Source organism: Elephantulus edwardii, unplaced genomic scaffold (assembly GCF_000299155.1).
Source record: "Elephantulus edwardii isolate Elephantulus edwardi_28Jun2011 unplaced genomic scaffold, EleEdw1.0 scaffold00004, whole genome shotgun sequence".
Taxonomy (NCBI): Eukaryota; Metazoa; Chordata; class Mammalia; order Macroscelidea; family Macroscelididae; genus Elephantulus; species Elephantulus edwardii.
Genome location: NW_006399754.1, coordinates 39,654,329 through 39,663,171, shown reverse-complemented (window position 1 = coordinate 39,663,171; position 8,843 = coordinate 39,654,329).

Sequence of the window (8,843 nt, the reverse complement as noted above, 5' to 3'; positions counted from 1 at the left end):
AGTTCCAGTTCCTGTCTACCACGTGATATCACCCTCCTGGCCCAGAAAACCAACAGAATCAGGAGGGCCTGAGTCAGGCAGGAGCCAAAGGCCCAGGCATAAGTAAAGTCCATCATCCTCATGTAAGTGTGCATAGCAGCACACGACAAATGTTTTCCATGCAAAAGAAAGACAGGGGGAAAGATGTTGGCATGATGCTTAGGAAACGAGGGTAGGAGTTGTTGCCAAAGGGGGAAAGGAGGAGAGGGACAATAGAAAGGGGGACATTGGGCTGCCTTTCACGTGCAGCTCAGTGTTGGAAACCTACTCACTCAAGAAAGGCAGCTTTGTGCACTATTCCTTCAACAGAAAGTGTCTCAGTGGGAGAACAGAGGCTTCGATGAGGCTTTTCAGGGCCAACAGCTATCATCTCCTACAGGGACATAACAGGACCATTAAAAGGCTGTGGGCTCCAGCTGAAAGTCAGCCGGCCACCCAACTCCAGACTGTGGCTGTTTACGGGTTGGGTCCCACTAAGGTTGCCAAGGTTCTCCTTGGCCACAAGCTCAGCAGAGAATATTTCCACATGTTCACCTGAACCCTGCTTGACAGCCTCCGTGTTTTCAGAGATTGGGGGTCCTACCTCCCAACAGATCAAAAGCCAAATCACCTGTCTTGCCCAGAAGATTGGCATGGTCTGGAAGGCCTTGCACAGGTACGGTCTGAAAGCCCAAGACTAAGACTCAATCGTCATCCTCGTCAGAATCTTGTGGTGTCACTGAGCCGATGTCTTCCGTGTCCGTAATAGAGGGTCATGAGGAGGGTGGCGTGGGGCCTCTAAATCTGTACTGGTAAGGGGTGCCAAGTGGGCTGAAGAGGAAGAGCAAAGAAAAGGAGATGAGGCTGCAGCTCAGAGTCACACACAGTCCTACCTGCTCAGGAAGGACAACTTTCTACACCATTCTTGAATACTATTCTCGATATGAGAATAAAGGCAGTCATGGGGGCTGCTCAGGGCACACAGATGACGACTCCTAAGAGGACGTGACACTCCTGCATGGCGATGCCAGGGCTTTCACAGGGTTCTGGGCTATGGCTAAATATAGGCCAGACACCATGATCCATGCTGTGGCTTTCCAGGGGTGGGGATCAAGGTGGTGTGCCCAGGTCCTCCTTGGACACGCCATTAGAGGGTGGTGAGGGCAGGAGTGCAGTCGCACTCAAGAACTCCCCGCCATCACAGGCCCCGAGGGTGACTGCTGTGCAGTGCTTCTCATGGGATGGTAGGAAGTGGGAGCACTAAACCTGTTAGGGACAGAAGGTAGATTCGAAAGTGACCCAAGGAATGGAGGCCAGGACTGCTTGGGCGGGGGGTGGAGTGGGGACAATCGTGGCCGAGTACTGAGGTTGGCCCTTATTGGGGAAGCCGATGCTTCCCCCAATCACAAAGGAAAAGATACTGAAGGTCCCCTGCAAGGCAACCACTACAGTCACTAGCCCATAACACCAATAACACCAACTCAGGGTGGTCAACACAATGATGATCACAGAGCCGCCTTTAGGCAAGAAACTGTCGGTCCCCTCTACAGGGATTTCGTGTGGCCATCAACTCCTGGATGAAAAATTAAGAAAGAATGGGTGGTGTAGAAAATGGAATGGCTGGTGTCCTTCAAGAAGATGGTGCACGGCCACGGTGTTGGATTGCTGACGTGCCTACCTACCTTTAGGAGTTGAATGCATCCAGACGACAGCTCGAGTAAGCCCTGTCCTGGGCAAACGGTGTCCTACCTCTGTTGGGGACGAACAAAGCGCAGTCAGAGCCACAGCATGCGTAAAGACTGACGTTCTGGAACTGTCCCAGACCTTCCAACATTTGCAGATGCTCCTTTACCATCAGATACACAGTCAACAGTGAGTAAAGAGTGAGGAGTAACAGTTCATATGTAGGCCTACATACAAGTGTCCTCCTTGGTGTCCGTTTCCACATATATGATATTCCCCATAAGCAAAGTGTTGCAGAGATGCTAGGCAGCCTTCCGGGCCAACCGGACCGTGGCAGAAACCACCTTACCGATAACCGAGTGTTTCTCGGTCTTGGGGATGTAGAGACTGTCCAATTCACCTAATTTTCCTGCATGTATCCCGCAGGAACCTTTCAGGCTTATCATCATTCAGATTAGCCGATGTTACCTGCTTCAGAGGCAACACTCCAAACACAAAACTCACTGATCATGAATTGGAATGCTGACAGCTCCAGCTCCCTGTTTTGCTTCAAGGTTCCAACCACCCAGGACCCTTGAAAATTTTCACCGGGAAATTGGTTGACGGACATCACCAGGATGAAATGATGTCCATAGGAGTGATAAAGTTAGAATTGATCCTTCTTAAGAACTGAGCCAATCATCCACTTATAAGTTATCTAATGGTGGTTCTTCCTATGATCACAAGAGTCATGCTACAGCTAAACATGCTAATGGAGGTGGTGGTGGTCAAGTGTGTCCATGTGTGTGTATGTCGTGACTGTTCTCCATACCTACCCGTCACCAACCTCCCTTTGCCACCAACCAGTACACTGTGTCTGATGAACAATGACAGGTAGGCTCTGCCTCCGATGAACCTGTGGCAGCTGCTACTTGACACACTGGCTGCTGCTGCGGCTGCACAGAGGACACAGAAAACGGTTATTAGTAACCAAAATATACTGTGGAGGAAGATAGGAAGACAGAGAAAAAGAGATCAGCAAATATGAGGAGGACAGAACCTGAATACCCATCGCCTCCTCAAACTCATCCACATGCTCGCCTACCTCAATCTTTTCTGAGGCTAGGGTCGTGTCTCCCACAACATCCGAAGCCATATTGCCCATCTGGCACAGAAGACCAGCAGCAACAGAGAGGGGGAGTACCCTGGGTGAGACAGAAGCCAAGAGCCCAGGACTAGGTCAAGGCTGTCAACCTCATCTAAGTCTGGTGGTGGCGTGGGATAATGTCTTCCAAGCCTGAGATAAAAGTTCAAAATAGGGTGGCATGGGACCTCAGAAGCGAGGCTGGGATTTGGTATAAAAGGGGACAAGGGGAAGAGATAAAGAGATGAAGGGCATGGGGCACCCTTTCATCTACAACTCGGTGTCAGAAACCTACTCACTGAGAAAGAGCAGATTTACACACTCTCCCTTCGGAAAAAGGTACTGCAGTGGGAGAATACAGGCCATCACAAGGCTGTTCAGGGACCGGGAGAATCTACTCAAACAACGGCGTGCCAGGGCCATCACGGGCCTGCGCGATCCAGCCAAATGTCAGCTAGCTGGCCTCCATACTCTTGCTGCTTGAGGGTGGGGATCCAGTTGTGGTACCAAGGTTTCTCTTCGCCACAGGCTCAGCGGAAAATTATGGGTGGAATTAAAGGTAGACGTGAGCTTCTGGTCGGAAGGAAATTGCTGGTCCTGGTAAGTAGGAAAAAGCAACTATAAAACGATGCCAGCAGTGGGGAACAGGGATGCTTTGGCAGGCACTGGACTGTGAGCAAATGTGACCGAGTCCTGTGGCCGAGCATTGTAGTCGGTACTGCTGTCCCACTGCCACTGAATAGAGAGTCAACCATAAACAATGTAAAATTGTCAAAGGTGCACAGGAAGGAAGCCTAGTCTGCCACTACAGCAGTGACCATAGACTTGAGGACATAATGGTGCTCCTGTCACTGGTTATAAGTGTCCAGGAACTTATACCTGTGTCTCTGTGGTTGGAGGCAGCTGTGGGGGTCCTGGCTGAAGAAGCAGGTTGGCGAAGGCTGGTGCCTAGACACGTGAGTTGTGAGCACTGTGCCCTTAGAGGAATTAGATATGTCTAAGCAGAAACTGGAATAATCTATATCCTGAGCAAAAACTGTCCATCCAGTGTTGGGGATGACATAAGAGTACTCAGACCCACAGCATGCAAAAAAGGCTTGCATCCTTTCGGCGTTTTATGACACACAACAACTGCAAGGAGTCCTTTCCCATCTGGGCTGTGTACCTTCCCATGAGCAGCAGTTCAGTAAACTGCAGGCAGGTTTCCTCACGGCTATCCAAATCCTCATGGATGGTATTCTCCATGACTGAGGTGACGTAGACATGCTCAACAGAGTCCCGGGTGATCCTGACCGTGACAAAAAGCACCTTGACGAAGTTTAAGTGCTTCTCGGCCTTGAGGTTGTAGAACATCTCCACCTCCTCCACATAAACTTTTCACAGATATTCTCATTCAGATTGCAACCTTTTTCTGAAGCCCCAGACACACACAGAACTCTTCGACCCCGAATTGGTCCACCGACAACTACGGCTCCTTGTTTTCGCTGTACATCACGAGCAACCAGCGGTGATCACAAATTTCAAACACACGGTTGCTGGCCAAACACAGGCTGAAATACCGGCTCTAAGGTCTTCGAGGAAGGACAGAACCTAGTGCGGACAAAGGAAGATAATAATTAAGGAGAAAGTGACAGTCTGGTTCTCAATCAGTAGGCCAGCCCCCACAGAGAGTTAAAGAGAGACTTTATGCTTTATTCATGAGAATTGGAGAATGGGATGCCTAAAGATACTTACTTAAATATGGGGGACAGGGCTGTGGTCTCAGAGAACTATTTCTGGGAGAATGGAGATTAGGTTACACTTAAAGAGAAAAAGCCTAACTGCTGTTTTCTATACTTGGATTCTCTGAGGTTATATTCTGTAACTATTTTCTTACTAGGTTGGAACTACATTTCAAAAGGGAAAAAAAAGGCATCTTGCAGCAAAGTCCATACATAGGACGGTGGAAGGTCAAGATCAGTGGTCAGTTGAGAATATAATGAATTCACAAACGGTGTGATTGGCAAAAGGTGTTTAATCACTCCTTAAAAAATAACAGAGAAATCATACAACGTGATGAACAAAAATTAAGATTCATAAAACTAAAAGGCGCAAGGAAGGAGAAAACCCAAGGTAGCAGATTTTAAATAAAGAAAAACTAATATCAGCTTCCTCTGTCCCATCACTTTCCTAGGATTCATTTTCAAACTTCTTTCACCTCAAATAACAAAGCTCTACACCTTTTCAAGAAATAACATTCTACAAGAAAGGAAAAGACAGATCCTTACTTCCTTTTTCAGCAGTAAATAAGTATGATGATCATCTGTTTTGACTTTATACGAAACAAGTAAATCTTCTATGTACAACATACCATCATCTGAACTCTGGGGACAGTTTCTAGGAAATAGGTTGTCATGCAAATTTCCCCCAACACCCGTTCATTCCTATGACTGCCTTAGGACCCACTCCCAGGAATATTGGGACAACTACAGAAACTTGTTTCTCTGAAAAATGGGAACAAAGCACTTACAACTCCATGCATACAGAGATTTGGAGGGTTGAAAAGGCACGGATACAAAATGCAGTGTAATTGGAAGACAAACATCGCTCCACTGACTTGCCACAAATGAAAACTAATGCTAAAATAGAACATCGATCATCACCAGTCCACAGGTAAAGAGTACAACGGCAATATGAGAAAGAAATATCACCTACCGCTTGCCTTGTGCCTTGGTGCAAATTAGACAAGTAACATCTGAGGTGCACAGGAGGATTCCGCAATCTGTTAGCTGACCTAAAAGAGGTATCTTCTGGAGGCTCAGGGTGTCATTCTGTGAAGCCAAATTAGATGAAACAGGGGCAGCCACATATATCTATAGTCATAAAGGCAAACAAAGCCAATAGTCTTTCATGAGGACAGAGCAAAGAGCACTTAGAATTTGAAAAGTGGTATTTAAAATATGCCCTCTAAGACTTTCCGAGTTTGGATAACTGGTGCCAGAGCTATCATAGATTTTTATCTCTTACTCATGTTTTTTAAATCTAGCTTTTGGCTACACAGCTCCCCCATCCCTTATGCCCTGATGAGCACCTTAGAGCCAACACTTAGATTCTCCCGCATGCCCATGCAAGACCCGGGTAATAGAAGCTATAAGTTTTCCCAGCCAAAAAGTATGTAGCCCTACATGTACCAAAATAAGGTGGCCGACCTAAATGGTATCCAAGTTTGAAAAAAAATAAGATACAGATAAAGTTATGGAGGGAAGCTGTTAGATGTGGGCATCCTAGCAAAGATCAAGTTTCTAACTGTAAGAATTAGAAAAAATAGATTCTAGCTAAATGATGAATAAGCACTTTGACTTCGAGGAAGCACACAAGCAAACACTAGAACAAAGACTATTAACTACATAAAGGCAAATGCCCCATCATGAACCCACTGCCCGTCTTCCCACCAGGCTGGTTCCCCAGGATACAGGTATACACGACCCAAGTAGGAAGTGGCCCTTGGGGAGCCACCTCATCCAAGGCAGACAGGGAATGAGCCGGTCAAAGTTCTGAGTCTTCCTGATGACAGTTAAGCTTGAAATACTCAGGCTTATCCAAAAAAGATTAAAATAACTGAGAGAAAGGAGAGGAGGAGAGAACACAGGACAAGGAGGGGGAGGAGTGCTCTATTTGCCCTCTGAAGGGTAAAATACCTGATATAGGATGGCATCTGCATGCTTGCATCGTCCACCTTCCTTTTTATTGAATCTGTACTTTTTTAAATGACTCTAAATGCCACAGATGTTAACTACCTGGTCATGATGCCTGGCGGACTTGCACGTGGACGTGGGTGCACCTGAGTCCTGGAACTGCCTTTAAGGGAATACTGACATGGATGCAGAATGGTTTATGGACGCATGACTCATAGATATGTCTGGAAAAGATGACTGAAAGGATAGTGAATCCTACATGAACAACACAAAGTCCACAACTGCCCTGGAAAAATGACAGAGCTCACTGCAGCATAGATTAAGAATTGGATTCTGGACCTACCCTGGGAGGAAGGCTACTGTGACTGCAAGATGCCCTGTGCACAACTAAAACTTGTACCTACAAAACCATATCCTAAACAGGTTTGAGGCCTTGAGCACTCATGAACTTAGAACAAATGAGCAGTGAATGGATATGCAGAATATCATCCATGAAGAATGCAAAAGATGATGAAAAAGGCTAAAGAAAAAGGAAAAACAAGGATGGAAGTCAGATGAAACTGAGTATTTCATTACAAGGCACAGAAAACAAACCTAAAAGAAGACATCAAGACAACAGAGACCTGAACGGAAAATTTCAGAGGGAAGCTCAGGATGAAAAGAAAAAATAATACTGTGCAGACAGCTGGACTCAAAACATCAAAAGGGCTGGCGCGCTCTGTGTTTCTAAAGAGAAAATAGGTGAAAAACAAATTCAAGCCACAAGTGGCAATACTAAGGATACTTTGGAAAGAATGTTAAAAAATGCAAAAGACATTAAAAGGAGAAAGGAGTACACAGAATCACTGTATCAGAAAGAATGGATGAACGCAAAACAATTTCATAAAATAGTGTACAAGTGAGAGCATGTGGAGATAAAGGACAAAGTTCTAGTGTCTGTGCAATGATGGGGGAGGAGGGAGGCTCCAGAAGTGGACAACATACTGATGCACCTGTTTCAACAGACAGAAGCTACCCTGGATGTGCTCCCTAAGTTGGGCCAAGAAGTCTTGAGGATGACCGGCTAGGCAATGGACTAGAAGAGATCGATGTTTGTTCCCATGCTGAGGAAAGGTGACCCGACAGAGTGCAGAAATGATCACACAGTATCATAATGTCACTTGCAACCAAGATTATGCCAAAAAAGAACCAAAAACGACTAGACTGATACGTCAACAGAGAACTGTCAGATGTGCAGGCTGGATTTATAGGACATCGTGCTACTAGGGATATTAGAGCTAATGTTAGGTGACTCTTTGCAAAAAAACAGAGTAGCAGAAGATTATCTGTGATTCGTGGCCTATACAATGGCATTGGACGGTGTGGATCGCGACAAGCTGTGGCTGACTCTGTCTTCGCAATTAGGTGCTATGCGTTGGAGAGTTGGACAGTGAATAGGGTGAATAGAACGAGAATTAATACCTTTGAGCTGTGGTGCTAGAGAAGAGTATTGACTATATCATGGACTGCTAGGAGAAATAAACAGGTTTGTCCTGGAGAGGGTGAAGCCAGAAGGTTCTTTAGAGTCAAAGATTCTGAAGCTTCGTCTGACATATTTTGGGCATATTGCAAGGAGGGACTGGTCCTTGGAGAGGGACATCATGTTTGGCAGAGTGGAGGGGCAGTGAAGGGCAGGAAGACCTTCGATGAGATGAATCGATTCTGTGACTGGAGCAGTGGGAATAAGTGCATTTGAGATGGCTAGATTGGCACAGGATAGAAGAGCGTTTAGAACTCTTATACATAGGGTCACTATGAGTAGCAACTGACTCGATGGCACATAACAACAATAACAACTGGCTATCCTGACACATGCATTCATCATGGCTATCAGTGTTTACTGTATAAGCCAATCTATTATTTAAGTGAAAGATGACCTTCAAGGAGGCTCTGGTGGCCTACTGGCTAGAAGCTGCACTGCAATCCCAGAGGTATGCAGTTCAAATCCACCAGATGCTCTGCTGGAGAAGGAGGAGCAATCTCCTCCTGTACCGGTCAGATGCAATTTGACGGTACACATGCAAAAAATAACATTTTTTTTTTAAAAAAAGATGACCTTTAGGATGCTAAAGTCTCTGGTGGTATTCAATGTACATTACCCCTTTCAATAAATTTGTTTTACTCTACACTTTTCACCCATTATACTGGAAATTCTATTTGTGTCTCTGATTAAGAAGGTTGGTAGAGGTAGCAAAACACTATTATTTTTCGGGTCTCATTCTTTAGCAGGCTGTGGTTCATGAGGTCCATTTTTCTTAAATTATTCCCATGGACTGATTCATTCTTTCCATCTATTTCTCAAAGAG